At 41.4% G+C, this 14799-nt stretch overlaps 1 long non-coding RNA gene across 20 annotated transcripts in view; it reads left to right on the forward strand.

Annotated features, from left to right (window-relative positions):
• Positions 1-14799, forward strand: part of LOC117313967 (uncharacterized) — a 175483-nt gene that overhangs the window by 26051 nt on the left and 134633 nt on the right. The window lies entirely within an intron of this gene.

Below are 14799 nucleotides of genomic sequence, written 5' to 3' on the forward strand. Positions count from 1 at the left end.
AGCTGATCGAATCTCAGGGAAGGATTCCCTTAGGAAGTGTAGTTTAAACTGAAATCCAAAGAAGAGAGCGAGGTTAACCTGGTGAAGGGGAAGGAGGTGGTAGGGTATTAGGGAGGCTATTTCCTGTATAGGGAACAGTGTGTGATCGAAGTATGTGTGTTCAGAGGGGTAGATGGGATCAGGGCTGGTTTAGGACATAAAAGATCCAGGCATCTGCCTTGCAGAGAATGAGGGGGAAAGCGTCCTTGATAAGCAGGAGGGTATGAGCAGGGGACAAATCGCAGAGGGTTTCTGCAGTTTGTAATTACTTAACTGTTTAAATGAGTATGTTTACTGTCTGCCTTCCCTGCTGGAGCAAGTTCCAGGGGGCCAGGACCCTGTCTCCTTTCACTACACTATCCCCAGCTCGTACCCCAGGTGTGGCCCCCTGCAAGGGCACGGTTTGTATTTGTGGGCTCCGTGGCTGGCTAATATCTCCAGCAATCTCACAACCAGCTGAGAGCCTCAGTGGTAACAAGCAGCTCGCATTTTGTGAGTAGTTGGCTCTGTCAGATTCTGGGTTCAGAAAAGGCCAGCAAACTCGGCAGTATTCAAAGCTGAGATTTACGTTTCAAAATCGCAGATAAAAGCCGACTGTGACCATGGAGCTCTCCTCCCACGGAGAAGCAGAGTCCAAATGGCACTGTTCTCCCTTTGTCATACTAAGATGACGTTTTCATCTTGACTTGGTGATAGTGTACTTCTAGGGTGGGTGCTCATTGCATAGTATTAAAGAATCAAACTGTCAGACGAGAAAACAATATTGTTTTTTTATTTCAAGAACGTGTGATGGGGCTTCCCTGGTGGTGCAGTCGTTGAGAGTCCGCCTGCCGATGCAGGGGACACGGGTTCGTGCTCCGTTCCGGGGGGATCCCACATACCGCGGAGCGGCTGGGCCCGTAAGCCATGGCCGCTGAGCCTGCGCGTCCGGAGCCTGTGCTCCGCAACGGGAGAAGCCACATCAGTGAGAGGCCCGTGTACCGCAAAAAAACAAAAACAAAAACAAAAAAACGTGTGATGTTATCTAAGACACCGGTTGCCCAGCCAGTAGACTGATTGCCAAGGCATCTTCACTGTGAGAAAAAAAAAAAAAAAAAAGGGAGGGGGTGTATAGCATAACTCTGGGACAAAGTGCAGAGATTTAGCCAAGCCCTCATTTTTGCAAAGCTGAAGATCAACTTTTGGGGGACAATTCCTGGTATTTCCTATCAGCCTCTACTCCCCGGTTCTTCCTTCCCAATCCTGCATTTGAGGCCGCCTGTGGTGCCAGGGAAGTGAATTCTACCCTCCCCAGGGTAGGAGCAGGGAAGCCAGATGCAGCCCACTCTGTTCACCTGGCCACAGTCACGGATGCCTGGCTGCACGTGGGAGCTAGGCTGGTTCCTGGAGCGAACCTCGGGCGCTGCACTTGGAATGCTGGGACAGAGGCTTCCTTCATGCTGGGCTGCGTGGTAGCGGCAGCACCTGGAACAGCAGTGGTGATTTTTGCCACCAATAGGGCATGCCACCCTGGGGCCAGTGCTAGTTCAGAGGAGGCCAGATTGTGAGAATTGAATGGAGAGAGCGGTGAAGCCCCAAAAGATGGTGAACCTCAGAATCAAATTGCACCTGAATCCTGCCATGTTTCTGGACTCGTCCATGAAGTAAGTCCATACATTCTGTTTATTATTGAAATTGAGACTTCTGTATGTGGTGGCCAAATCTTCCTAGATGGTAAAGGTAATAGAAATGCAGAAACAATTTTCTGTCCTCTAAAAGTATAGTAGCATGTACAGGAAATCAGAATGCAGGTGTAATTGCTGCAAGATCCATATTCTCCTAATTATTTTTAAGTGAAATCTTCCAAGAGTTAACGCCTTAAGTATGTTAATGACATTTTGAATAAGTAAACATACATGTTTTCTTAAAAACGACAACAGTATGAAGGGGTAGACAGTGAGAAGGGCATCTCCATCTCATTCTTCTCAGTTCTCTTCCCCAAAGGCAACATTTTAATTCCTTTACAGGCTTCTTATATGTACTTCTTACGATAGTCTGTACATAGATCTCCCTTTTAATTTACACAAATGCTGCTATATGCTGTCAGCATTTTGCTTTTTTTGCTCACAAATATATCTCAGAGGTTGTTCCATATCAGAAAAGATATAAGCTGCTTTCTTATTCTTTTTTTTGCTTCCTTATTTTTTATTTCAATTGAAATATAGTTGATGGGCAATATTACGTTTCAGATTTTTTTTTAATGAAAAAGCTGCTTCTTAAATATGGCTACGTGGCTAGGAATTTTTCATTCTTCATTTCACTGCTACCTGCAAACAAGGGTGAGTAAATCAGTTGGTTTAATCAGTGAAATGAAACAATGGTAGCAAACACCTTTCATATACTAATGAGGAAATTCATTTAAAATTATTAAACAGCGAGCTTCCCTGGTGGCACAGTGGTTGAGAGTCAGCCTGCCGACTCAGGGGACGCGGGTTCATGCCCCGGTCTGGGGGGATCCCACGTGCCGCGGAGCAGCTGCGCCGGTGAGCCATGGCCGCTGAGCCTGCGCATCCGGAGCCTGTGCTCCGCAACGGGAGAGGCCGCAGCGGTGAGCGGCCCGCGTACCGCAAAAAAAAAAAAAAAAAATTATGAAACAGCTCCAGACTATTCCATTGTTTGGTTCTGTGCTTTATTTAACCAAGCTCCCATAGAGAGTCATTTAGGCTGTAACCTTTAGCTACTTTACACAAAGCTGCAACAAATATTATGTATGCTCCTTTGTTTGAAAGCTGTATAAAATGTTCTCAACAACAGTCTATATAAATATAGGCTGTTCAATCAAAAGTTTTAAACCTGAGACTGAATACAAGAATCAAAAATTGTTTTTTGTTAACTTTTTTTGTGTGTGTGTTAACCTTCCCCCCCCCACAACAAATAGATGGATTCTTTTTTTTAAAAAAAATTGAATTATAGGGGCTTCCCCGGTGGTGCAGTGGTTAGGAATCTGCCTGCCAATGCAGGGGACATGGGTTCGAGCCCTGGTCTAGGAGGATCCCACGTGCCGCGGAGCAACTAAGCCCATGCGCCATTACTGAGCCTGCGCTCTAGAGCCCGCAAGCCACAACTACTGAAGCCGGCGTGCCTAGAGCCCGTGCTCCGCAACGGGAGAGGCCACCGCAGTGAGAGGCCTGCGCACCAGAATGAAGGGCGGCCCCCACTTGATGCAGCTAGAGGGAGCCCGCGCACAGCAACGAAGACCCAGCACAGCCAAAGATAAATTTTTTAAAAATTTGAATTATAGTTGATTTACAATATACTGATAGTTTCAGGTGTACAGCAAAGTAATTCAGTTATATATATATATATATATATATATATTTGATTCATTTACATTATATTGATGTTATTACAAGATATTGAATACAGTTCCCTGTGCTGTACAGTAAATCCTTGTTGTTTATTTTATATGTAGTAGTGTGTATCTGCTAATCCCATACTCCCAATTTATCTCCCCACTGCTCTCCCCCTTGGTTATCATAAGGTTGTTTTCTATGTCTGTGAGTTTGTTTCTGTTTTGTTAAGTTCATTTGTGTTATTTTTTAGATTCCACATATAAGTGATATCATATGATATTTGTCTTTCTCTCTCTGGCTTACTTCACTTAGCATGATAATCTCTATGTCCAGGTGGATTCCTTTTTCTCACTCATCCATCCATCCATTCATTCAACAAATAGTTTTTGTTTTATTTTGTTTTGTTTTTTGCGGTACGCGGATCTCTCACTGTTGCGGCCTCTCCCGTTGTGGAGCACAGGCTCTGAATGCGCAGGCTCAGCGGCCATGGCTCACGGGCCCAACCGCTCCGCGGCATGTGGGATCCTCCCGGACCAGGGCTCGAACCCGTGTCCCCTGAATCGGCAGGTGGACCCTCAACCACTGTGCCACCAGGGAAGCCCAACAAATGGTTATTGAGGACTCACTATGTGCCAGGGAATATTTTGGTGCTGATCCTTACCTCAAGGGCCTAACATGACATGTTCATTGGAGAAGAAGATAATAGGTCCAATGGACGGCCAATCATCTGTGGTTATTTATACACATTAATATTTAAGTGACTTTAGTTGTAACAGCTTCACAGTTATTTCAGTACAAACCAACTCAGTCTTGGACCTGTATCACAAGGGGTCATGTCTATGCTAGGTCAGTCAATATTTCTAGGTGATAAAAGCAAGGGACCAACAGACCCTTTCTAGGGAGAGCATTCCCTACAATCTCTTACTGCAAGAAACAGCTCCAAGCCATTCATTAAGCATCAATGCCCATGTAGCTTCCCTGTAGCCCCAGCTCTGTGGCCTTGGCTGATTGGACCAGGGGTGGGCATGGGACCTCAGGGCAACCAGTTTATAGGTTGGCTGGCGGCCTATGATCTGGCCTGACTCCAAAGCTTTGTCCAGTAGGAATGCTGGTAACAACTTGCCCCAATCAGATCCTTTTGAATTGAGATACAGAGAAAATAAAACAAATGTTAGCTACGGAAGTAAAACCAAAGGAGAGGAGAAGCCTAGTCATGTAACTGTTGAAGTCAAGGTTTCCAAACGCAGTGACTAGCCAGAGTTAACCAGGTCAGGTCTGGTCTAGGGCAATGGTTCTCAAACTTGCCACAGACAGTCCATGCTTCTGGACTCTTCCAGTAAGTCAGTCTATATGTTCCACTTCTTGTTTATCTTGAGACTTCTGTTTAATTGGTGACTGTTGTCTGAATCATCCTAGATGGTAAAGGTGATGGAAATCCAGAAACAATCTTCTCCCCTTGCCTGGAGGACCTGTTAAAACAGAGATGCTTGTTGCACCATCAGAATTTCTGATTCAGTGGGTCTGGGGGGTGGTGCTGAGAATTTGCATTGCTAACAAATTCCTAGTTGACACTGATGCTGGTGATCCAAGGACCACACTTTGAGAACCATAGCTCTAGGGAAATCTTCCATCTATTCAGGTCTCTGTGAAATAAGATGGGTCCTCTTCTTACCGTTAGGCTAGAGCGTTCCATTTTCTGGGTCCCTGGGAGATCATTCTACCACAGAGCTGAAATTCCTGATTGCCTTTTTTTTTTTCAGGTCTTTTTGACATCTCCACATTTCTGAGTGAGTCCTTACCACATTACGGGCCCCCAAAATAGAACATAGTAATTAGGTATCATTTATTGAGCCTGTACTCTGTACAAATAGAAAGCATTCAGTAAATGATAACTAGATGTTCACTAGGGAATTGCAATGACTCATAAATATTTTGTCCCTAAATTCACTACTGCAATATTGTTTACTTTGTATTTTTGTTTTTAGAAATTTAAATTTCCTCTTGATTCTTCCTGCCAATTATATAAGAACCAGATTTTGCTCAGCATTTGCAATTTTTCCTACAGTTATAATGTTCCATCATGTCCTCAAAAATATTAAAACTCAGAGAAAATCAGAAGCAGCTCTAACAAATGAGACTGAACTCTTCCTTTGACCTAGATATACTGTTCCTGACAAATTAGTGTGTTATTAAAATGTTTTAACTCTGAGGACATCTGTGATCACATTTATTACAAACAGAAATAGGAAGATCTATTGGAAGTTTATTTATATCAGGTCCCATCTTAATAATCTCAGGTCTCTGGTTATGTCTTTTGTCAAACCTTAAAATGGAATATTTATTTTACGATTATTTCTCGTCTTTCTGCTCCACTGGACTCAGCTTTGTGAGCTCTGCAAGTGGGTCTATTTGTCCACCAGTTTTCTCTTAGCGCCTAACACAGGACAGGTGTTCAATAAATACTGGTGGATGTTATAGGCTCAATGTTTGTGTCTCCCTCCCCACCAAATTTTGACTCCCAATGTGATGGGATTCAGAGGTGGAGGTAATTAGGTCATGGGGTGAAGCCCTCAGGAATGGAATTAGTGCCCTTATAAGAAAAGGTCAGGGAGCTCCCTTGCCCACTTTCCTTCATGTGAAGATACAAGGAGAAGGAGGCAGTATACAAGCCAGAAGAGGACCCTCAGCAGAACCTAACCATGCTGGCACCCTCATCTCAGACTCTAGCCTCCAAGACTGAGAAATAAATTTCTGTTGTTTATAAGCCACACAGTCTATGGCACTTTGTTATAGCAGCCCAAACAGACTAAGACAGTGAAACTGAATTACCCTGGCTGTACGCTTACCATTAAAAAGTGCTAAGGCAAGCATCATTTGTATCATATTAAACTAAAATAATAATGTGAACATAAGTAAAGTAGAATAATAAATTGAAAATAATGTAGCTCATTAAGTAAGCCAGTGAAAAAGGAGAAGCAACAAGGCTGGGAATTTCTTTATTCCTCATTCCATTGATAAGAACTCTGCCTGTGGCCAAGGACAAGTAGATTGTTCTGTTTAATCAGTGAAGTAAGGCAACCACCTTCAATTCATTTAAAACGATTTTGCTGCATATTCTGTAAAAGAAATATAAGAGAGCACATAATAAAAATGACAGTGTGATACACCAAAATGACCCCTTTTATCTCAAGACCTTGAGGCATTTTGCAAGTGATAATTATCTCTTATATCATCCCCTCTGAGGTAAGAATTCTTTTCCTCATTTATAACTGAGCCTCCATAAAATTATTCCCTCCCAAAGTCCCAAGTCATGGCTGCTCTTTGAATCCCTCACCTCCTGAGATATGTCTAAGTTAGCACATAAATCATATTGTTAAAGAAAACTTTAAATCAGGGCAAAAAGTTATGTTTGAGCTACCCAGAGAATAAGCTACTTAGGGATTTTAGATGTCAAGTAAAACTTTCCCAGTGATGAGTGGCAATGGGAACGCATTGGAAGAATTTTTTTTTTAATTTGCTTTTTTAAAAAAAAATTTTATTTATTTTTGGCTGCGTTGGGTCTTCGTTGCTGCAAGTGAGCTTTTTCTCTGGTTGCGGTGAGCGGGCTTCTCATTGCAGTGGCTTCTCTTGTTGCCCAGCACGGCCTCTAGGCGTGTGGGCTTCAGTAGCTGCAGCACGTGGGCTTAGTAGTTGTGGGTCATGGGCTCTAGAGCTCAGGTTCAGTAGTTGTGGCGCATGGGCCTAGTTGCTCCGTGGCAGGTGGGATCTTCCCGGACCAGGGCTCGAACCCGTGTCCCCTGCATTGACAGGAGGATTCCTAACCACTGAGCCACAAGGGAAGTCCTGGAAGAATTTTAACACAAAAATCTATTCAGTTCTACTTTGTATTTTAATGACGTTTTCAATATTTGGATGGCCTTAGAGGTGAATTGACTTCAAAACACCATCTGAAGTTGTAGGTGATCTGGAGCCAAAATAAAGAATATCTGACAAAGAATACGTTCTCAGAGGAATGATAATAAAATCCTAGACTGGGAGAATGTTCCATTTTATTGCCCAAATGCATAGAAATTTACCATGACAGATCAGAATTTTAATATCTGGTCACAAGGACATCATTCTTAATGATCCCCAGCTGCAGAGAGCATGTACTTGGAATTTTCATCCCTACCTTTGTGCTATTAGGGATCCTACATTTTAGATTTACAGAATTTTTAAACTTCTATTTGCAAAGAATTACAAGTATCAAAAAAAAATTACCAGGATAGTACAAAAAATCTCCACAATGCCCTTCACCTAGATTCACTCATTGTTAAAGTCTTGCCCTATTTACTTAGTCATTTGTCATATATAAAATATTTTCCCCAAACCATTTGTACTTATGTTGCGTTCATTATGCCACCTTACCCTTAAGTTCTTTAGTGTGTATTCCTAAGAACAAAACATTCTCTTACATAACTGCACTACAGTTACCCACTTCAGCTAATTAAACATTGATCAATACTTTTATTTAATCTACTGTCCACATTCCACTTTTGTTGACTGATCCAGTAAGGACCTTTATTGTATTTTTCTTCCACAGTACAGGATTCAGACCAAGATTGCATGTTACATTTTGTTATTATGTCTCCTTTAATTTTGATCAATTCTTCAGTTGTTTTTTTTTATGACAGTGATATTTTTGAAGAACAGGTGTCCCTCTTTAAATAAGTTACATAGAAAAAAATTTTGGAGAAATGTAGGTTTAATGGTGGTGGTTATTGTTTTTCAGTTAACAACTTTTTTTTTTTTTTTTTTGCGGTACGCGGGCCTCTCACTGTTGTGGCCTCTCCCGTTGCGGAGCACAGGCTCCGGACTCGCAGGCTCAGCGGCCATGGCTCACGGGCCCAGCCGCTCCGCGGCATGTGAGATCCCTCCGGACCGGAGCACGAACCCGTGTCCCCTGTATCGGCAGGCGGACTCTCAACCACTGTGCCACCAGGGAAGCCAGTTAACAACTTTTTTAAAAAATTGAAGTATAGTTGATTTACAATGTTATGTTAGTTTCAGGTGTACAGCACCGTGATTTAATTTCAGGTGTAAGCACAGTGATTCAGTTTCATATATATGTGTGTGTGTGTGTGTGTGTGTGCTTTTTCAGATTCTTTTCCCTTATAGGTTATTACAAAATATTGAGTATAGTCCCCTGTGCTATACAGCAGGTCTTTGTTGGTTATCTATTATAGATAGATAGATATAGTATAGTGTGTGTATATTAACCCCAACCTTTAATTTATACCTCCCAGTTAACAACTTTTGATGGTAACTGCAAGAAAAGGAGAGATGGGAATTGCATAACTTCTAATTCAGTACTGTCAGTGAAATTCATAACAAAGCCATTCGTGTGTAATGTGCTAAAGCAGTGCCTGGCACACCGTTACTGGCAAATAAGTGTCCTCAAGAGCACCTTTCTTCCCCCTTCCAAACATGTATGTTCCATGTGACGAGGGCCATATATGAGTCTTGTTGGTAGTTTCATCCTAATTATCGAACGCAATGGGTTGGTGTTGAGTAGACTCAGTAAAATGTTTGCTGAATGAATGACTCCTGCAGGGATGAGGTGTATTCAGATGTGTTAACTGGTACCATCTCTTTTTTCTTTAAAATTTCAGTCACCTAACGTAGTGACAAGGCACGAGGTAATTGAGCAGGTATTGAAAGCCTTCACCTTCTCATGGAAGTGGGTTTCACAGCAGATGTCAAGCATACTCCTGCAACAAATATTTTGTTTAGTTCCCAAATGCTTAAAATCCACTGACAATATAGTGTTCTGTTATCTTTAATGGTCATTATACATAATTTCCTCCTCTTTGTTCATTCCTTCTCTCCACATGTTAGGATACCAAAAACTCATTAACTTAAATTCAGATAAATTGAAACCTGTGGAGTTTTTGAAACATTCTCTGTCATCTGAACATGCTAAGCAAATTTTAAAAGTAAATAAACTGTGTAAGGGTGCCCGTTTCATTTACTTAAGGAAATCAATAGTGCTTTGCTGAGGCACTATTTACATACAAGTGATGGGTTAATTGCAAAGAGCTCTATACTATTATTTAGTTAGCAAATTGAGGGGACAGATTTAGGGGACTGCGTTTCTGTTTACTTGTTCTTATCCCCACACAGCCACATTTTAGCCACAGACAAAATGATTGATGCTAAGAGAGAAGGAACTAGCCTAGGGTCACACAGGTAGTAAGTGGCTCAGCTGGGATTTGGATCCAAGTCTTTAAGTTCCACCTTTGCTAGACCACTCTGTGCCAAACTAGTTTGAGTTGTATGAGTCCTTACAGCGCTGAGTCCCTGGTAGGCAAATTAAACCAACAAAGCAACTTCACCAAGAAAAAATTTTTGAGAAAGAATTAAATATATGCTATTTCAAGGAAATCAATAATATAGTCCTTGGGGAAAAGTAGAACTTTAGCCTTTTTTCCCACTTATCGTAGGGTCATTTTTATTTTGAAATACAAGGTGGTGTGAGGGAGGAAGCCATTGTAATGTCTTTGGTCCTTAGAGCCTCTTATAGTACTAATTGCAGCCCTGAGTCCTTTAAAAGGAATAAAACAGTATTTCATTTAAAACTATTCTTTTCATCATTTTAGAGAAAGCTTCCTTCACATTGAGATAATGAGCTTTTCCAGCAAAATATGGTGGTGAAAGACTTTGCTTTTGAATTACCCACCTCGGAGCACATTTTGAGCAATTAGAACAGCTCCTGAGATAAAAGGAATCACCTGATAGAAAACACTTATTTGTGTCTAGAGAGAGTTACAATGAAGATTTCAGAGTAGCGTTACTTTCTGAATTTTCATTGTTTATCTCTGGTCAGCTAAGGATTAAATTCTTTCTTCATATTCTGACAACGTGCCCTTCAGAATGCTTAATGGCCCACTCTGCTTATAGTTGATTTTTTTATTTCTTTGAACATGTTTTTGTTTTTTACTGGGGGCCATAAGGTGATAAGTTATGGGAAGAATCTGTTAGGAGTGTGAAAGGAATTGTATTAACCTTAAAGGAAGACTTATGAAATGGTCCATCTACTCCTATCTTAAATGCTCCTTTTATATCTGTGACTTAAACCCTTCCTAAGTATGATTGGTTTCGTTTAAGTTATATGCATTTTCTCCTAACTGTGCGCCTCAAAAATGATGGAAAAGAAAACAGGACGTAAACCTCACTTTGCACTTGACCTGTATAAACTGATGAATGAATGTTGTAGAATAAGCATGTGCTTGTTCATAATAGCTGGGGTGAGATTGTCCTAACTGGCTGGCTGGTGGAGAGGCCAAGTGGTCATAGTCATGCAACTTAATATTTACTGAGCGGTTGCTATTTGCAGGCAGGAAGGAAAGCACTTCAGTTTCACTTAACCCTCACCTGAAACCTCAGAGGCAGTGACTATTATCAGTTTTGTAGATGAGCACAGTGAGGCCCAGAAAGGCTATGGGTGACAAATGCCCCACGGCTAATGATCCCATTCAATCTGACTCTAGAGGCTACACTTTATTTTGGATAGATCTCACTGGCACTTGTCAGAAGGGGGAATTAGAAGGGCATCGAGTAGATCCAACAAACTAGAGGAAGAACTGTTGCAGTAGTCCAGGTAGGAGGTGATGGGAGCTGGGACTAGAATTTTTTCTTATTTTTTTTTAACCCATTCCTCCCATCCTTCACCCCCCTCCCCCCACCTCTGGCAACCACCAATCTTCTGCTCTCTGTATCTATGATCTTGTTTTTTTGTGTTTTTGTTTTTCTATTCCCCATGTAAGTAAGAGCATTTGATGATAGTCTCTCTGACTTATTTCACTTAGCATAATACCCTCAAGGTACATTTATGTTGCTGCAAATGGCAAGATTTAGTTCTATTTTGTGGCTGGATAATGTTCTACTGTACGTATATATGTGTGTGTGTGTGTTTAAAAACATGGGGGTACATATATCTTTTCAAATTAGTGTCTTTGTTTTCTTCAGGTAAATACCCGGAAGTAGAATTTCTGGATCATATGGTGGTTGTATTTTTAATTTTTTGAGGAACCACTGTCCTGTTTTCCATAGTGGCTGTACCAGTTTACACTCCCATCAACACTTCTCCACATCCTTGTCAACACTTGTTATTTCTTGTCTTTTTGATAATACCCATTCTTACAGGTGTGAGGGGATATCTCATTGTGGTTTTGATTTGCATTTCCTGGGTGATTAATGGCTTTGAGCATCTTTTCACGTACCTGTTGGCCATCTGTATATCTTCTTTGGAAAAATATCTATTGTGCATATCTGCCCATTTTTTAATTAGATTTTCTTGGGGTTTTGCCACTGAGTTGATGAGTTCTTTGTATATTTTGGATATTAGCTCCTTATCAGATATAAAATTTGCAAATATTTTCTCCTATTCAGTAGATTGCCTTTCCATTTTGTTGATGGTTTCCTTTGCTCTACAGAAGCTTTATCATTTAATGTAGTCCCACTTATTTATTTTTGCTTTTGTTGCTTTTGCTTATGTTGTCAGATTCAAAAAATCATCATCAAGACCTACATCAAGGAGATTATTGCCTATGTTTTCTTCTAGGAGTTATATGGTTTCAAGTTTTATGTTCAAGTGTTTACCTTTTTGAGTAATTTTTGTGTATGGTATAAGACAGTGGTCAAGTTTCACTCTTTTGCGTGTGGCTGTCCAGTTTTCCCAGCACCATTTATTGAAGAGACTGTCCTTTTCCCATTGGATATTTTTGGCTCCTTTGTTGTAAATTAATTGACCATATATTCATGGGTTTATTTCTGGGCTCTCTACTCTATTTCATTGATCTATATATCTGTTTTTATGCCAATACCATACTGTTTTGATTACTATAGCTTTGTAATATAGTTTGAAACCAAGAAGCATGATGTCCTCAGCTTTGTTCTTCTTACTGATGTTGCTTTGGCTATTTGTGGTCTTTTGTGTTTCCATATGAATTTTAGGATTATTTATTCTATTTCTTTTTTTAATACATTCTTTAAAAATTCATTTTATTTTTTTATTATTTTTGGTTGCGTTGGGTCTTCATTGCTGCACGCAGGCTTTCTTTAGTTGTGGTGATTGGGGGCTACTCTTTGTTGCTGTGTGTGGGCTTCTCATTGCAGTGGCTTCTCTTGTTGTGGAGCATGAGCTCTAGGCATGCGGTCTTCAGTAGTCATGGCATGCAGGCTTTAGTAGCTGTAGCTTGTGGGCTCTAGAGCACAGGCTCAGTAGTTGTGGAACACAGCCTTAGTTGCTCCATGGCATGTGGGATCTTCCCGAACCAGGGCTCGAACCTGTGTCCCCTGCATTGGCAGGCAGACTCTTAACCACTGTACCACCAGGGAAGCCCTATTCTATTTCTTTGAAGAATGCCATTGGAACTTTGATAGGGCTTATATTGAATCTGTAGATTGCTTTGGGTAGTATGGACATGTTAACAATATTAATTCTTCCAATCCATGAGCATGGAATATCTTTCCATTTATTTGTGTCTTCTTCAGTTTCTTTTACTAATGTCTCATACTTTTCAGTACATGGGTTTCACCTCCTTGGTTAAATTTATTCCTAGGTATTTTATTCCTTTTGATGCAATTATAAGTGGGATTGTTTTCTTGATTTCTCTTTCTGATAGTTCACTATTAGTATATAGGGACACAACAGATGTCTTGTGTACTGATTTTGTATCCTACAGTTTTACTGAATTTAGGGACTTCCCTGGTGGTGCAGTGGTTAAGAATCTGCCTGCCAATGCAGCGGACAGAGGTTCAAGCCCTGGTCCGGGAAGATCCCACATGCCATGGAGCAACTAAGCCCATGTGCCACAACTACTGAGCCTGTGCTCTAGAGCCTGTGAGCCACAACTCCTGAGCCCATGTGCCACAACTACTGAAGCCTGTGTGCCTAGAGCCCATGCTCCGCAACAAGAGAAGCCACTGCAATGAGAAGCCCGCGTACCTCAATGGAGAGTAGGCCTCACTTGCCGCAACCAGAGAAAAAGCCTGTGTGCAGCAACAAGGACCCAATGCAGCCAAAAATAAATAAATAAATAAATTTATTTTAAAAAATTTACTGAACTTATTAGTCCTAGCAGTTTTTTGATGGAGTCTGTAGGGTTTTCTACATATTACATATGGTGTATATGATATCATGTTATCTGCAGTTAGTGACAGTTTACTTCTTCCTTTCCAGTTGGATGCCTTATATTTCTTTTTCTTGCCTAATTGCTGTGGCTTGGACTGCCAATACTGTGTTGAATAAAAACGGTGAAGGTGGGCATCCTTGTCTTGTTCCTGATCCTAGAGGAAAGGCTTTCAGTTTCTCACTGTTATATATGATGTTAGCTGTGGGCATGTTGTATATGGCCTTTATTATGTTGAGGTACATTCCCTCTACACACTTTGGTTGAGAATTTTTATCATAAATAGATGTTAGGGACTAGAATTTTGAGGGTGAAAATAAAGGGAAAGTGTGTAGAGATGGTCAGGTCTCGGTGACGGATTTGATAGGGACATGCAAGCGTACTGAGGATCAACCCTAGGTTTTTCCCTGACTTCTTGTGAAATATGTATTTGGTCTTCGTCAAATTTCTGGCACAGAGCTCCTAAAACCCTTGGCATTTCCCAAGTGATGGAAGTGACAATTTTTTTTTATATTAGTGAGGCAACTTTTGTATCACAACTAAGGGTGGGGGTCTGGTTGCCAGGAGAACCAACCATGTGATTGGAGTGTTGGAACTTTCAGTCCCTCCGCCTTGACCCCTGGGGAGGAGAGAAGGGAAAGCAACCAAAAGTTAGATTAACAGCCAATGGCCAGTGATGAAGTCAATCATTCCTATGTAATAAAACCTCCATAAAAATTCAGAAGGATGAGGTTTGGAGAGCTTCCAGGTTGGTGAACATGGGTAGATACAGAGAGAGTGGTGCCCTCCGAGAGTGTGGAAGCTCTGCACCCTTTCCCTATGCCTTGCCCCATGCATCTCTTCCATCTGGCTAGTCCTGAGCTGCATCCTTTTATAATAAACTGATAACCTAGTAAACAAATGTTTCTCTGAGTTCTGTGAGTCACTGTTGCAAATTAATGGAGGGAGGCTGTAGGAACCTCCAATGTATAGCTCGTTGGTCAGAAGCACAGGTGACAACCTGAACTTGTTATTGGCATAAGGGAGAGGGGGTCACTGGAACACCCAATCTGTAGCCAGTTAGTCAGAAGCACAGGAAATGATTGAAATGGGGGGCGGGGACCAGGGGGCACTCTTGTGTGACTGAACTCTTACCCTGTGAAACCTGATGCTATCTCTGGGGGGACAGTGGCAGAACTGAATTGAATCATAGGACACCCAGGTGGTGTCCTGAGAATTGCTTGGTGGTATGGGGAGCACCCCACCCCTACTACACA

The sequence above is a fragment of the Tursiops truncatus genome, chromosome 10 (assembly GCF_011762595.2).
Source record: "Tursiops truncatus isolate mTurTru1 chromosome 10, mTurTru1.mat.Y, whole genome shotgun sequence".
Taxonomy (NCBI): domain Eukaryota; kingdom Metazoa; phylum Chordata; class Mammalia; order Artiodactyla; family Delphinidae; genus Tursiops; species Tursiops truncatus.